Genomic DNA, 2500 nt, shown 5'->3' on the forward strand with positions numbered 1-2500 from the left:
TGCAGTAATAATGATGATAATATTACTACAAATAATACCAACAACAACAACAGTAAAATGATAATGATAATAATGATAATAATAATAACAATGATACTGTTAAGAATGATAACAATAATGATGATAATAAGAATAAAAACGATAATGACAATGATAATGATACTGAATAGGATGATAATGATGATGATTAAGTGATAATGACATGGATAATATTGATGCTAATGAAAATATCATTACTGATAATAATGATGATGTTAATGGTTATTATAATTATGATAATAATGACACTGATAACAATAACAATAGTAACAATGGTGATGATAATAATAGAAGTAATGTTGACAACGATAACAATAAAAAATAATAAAAATGATATTGATAATAGTAATAACAATAATAATGATGATAGCAATGATAATGATAATGATAATAGTAATAACAACAACAATGATAATGACCATAACAAAGGTAATCATAATGATGATGATATTGATAATGGTGATGATGATAATGATGATGCCGATAATGACAATAGTAATGATAATAGTGTTGATAATAATAATAGTAATAGTAATGATGATGATGATTATGATAATGATGATGATAATGATATAGATAATAACAGTGAGGATAATAATAATGCTAATAATTATGATAATAATGATAGTATTGATAATGATAGTAATAATAATGCTAATAACTATAATGATAATAACGATAATGATAATCATGATGATGATGACGGTGATAATAGTAATAGTTATCATGATAATAATAATGATGATAATAACAATAAAAGAAAAAAAGAAAAAATAATAATGATAGAAGTAATGATAATAATAATAATAATAATAATAATAATAATAATAATAATAATAATAATAATAATAATAATAATAATAATAATAATAATAATAATAATAATAATAATGATAATGATAATGATGATAATAATAATGATAATGATAATAATAATGATAATGATAATAATGATAGTAATAGTAATAATGATAATGATAATAATAATGATGAAAATGATAATAATGATAATGATAATAATAACGATAATAATAATGGTAATAATAATAATAATGATAATGATAATGATAATAATAATAACAATAACGATAATAATAATAATAATGATAACAATTATAACAATAATAGTAATAGTAATCATTATAATAATGATAACAATGATGGTGAAGATGATGATAATGATAATAATAACAACAGAGTTAATAATCTTGTTCATTGATTTCATCCAAGAAAAACAATATAAAGTTTCTCTCTCTCTTCTCTCTCTTATCTTTTCTCACTCTCTCTTCTCTCTCTCTCTCTCTTTCTCTCTCTCTTACTCTCTCTCTCTCTCTCTCTCTCTCTTTCTTTCTCTCTCTCTCTCTCTCTCTCTCTCTCTCTCTCTCTCTCTCTCTCTCTCTCTCTCTCTCTCTCTCTCCCCTCTCTTTTTATCTCTTCTCTTTCTCTCTTTTCATATCCTAAAAACTTTGTGATCCAGTTTTTAGCATAACAACAATTTAGTGTTAGTGATGAATATATTACTAGATATATATGCAGATGAATAAATGAATGAAGGGATTAACAAAATGAATAAATAACCAAATGAATGAATAAACAAACACACTGCAAATGAATAACTGAATAGAGAGCTGAATAAAGAATAGAAATGGAAAGAAAATCAAAACAGCGTCAAATCCTTTTCACAATTCGCACAGCCTCGCCCCCGATACGTCCCTCACTACGTTGTTATTAAAAAAAAAAAAAAAAAAAAAAAAAAAAATACTAAATTTTCACGACAGCGAATAAGCCGCTTAACAGACTATCAGTAACAGCAGGCAGGCAATAACAGGGTTGACACCACAGTAGCGTGTAAACAAAAGGAAATGAATGTCAATTTATTGGAGTGGGAGCTTGAAAAATGCTGTTGCGCTGAGGTATAGAAGGGAAGGGTTGATTGCAGAGGCTGCAGGTTTGTCAACATGAAGGACATGGGGCTGGCTTTGTGGCAACGTTTGGAACGAGCTGTTAAATGACTCTGTTTTGGTTTATCTAACTGCCTCTCGGGTTATAGTTCATGTATATAGGCTATATGTGTGTGTGTGTGTATGTGTGTGTGTGTGTGTGTGTGTGTGTGCGCGTGTGTGTGTATGAATGCGTGTGGGTGTGTGTGTGTGTGTGTGTGTGTGTGTGTGTGTGTGTGTGTATGTGCGTGTGTGTGTATGTATGTGTGTGTGTGTGTGTGTGTGTGTGTGTGTGCTTGTGTGTGTGTGAATGCATGTGTGTGAGTGTGTGAGTGTGTGTGTGTGTGTGTGTGTGCATGTGTGTGTATGTGTGTGTGTGTATGTGCGTGTGTGTGTATGTGTGTGTGTGTGAATGCGTGTGTGTGTGTGTGTGTGCAAGAACCGAGAGTCAAGCCCTATGACCCGCGAGGCCGTAAAAGGAAGCAGGAGCTGAGAAAACCACGTGACTCATTAGGTCCAAA

The sequence above is a fragment of the Penaeus vannamei genome, chromosome 19 (genome assembly GCF_042767895.1).
Source record: "Penaeus vannamei isolate JL-2024 chromosome 19, ASM4276789v1, whole genome shotgun sequence".
Classification (NCBI taxonomy): domain Eukaryota; kingdom Metazoa; phylum Arthropoda; class Malacostraca; order Decapoda; family Penaeidae; genus Penaeus; species Penaeus vannamei.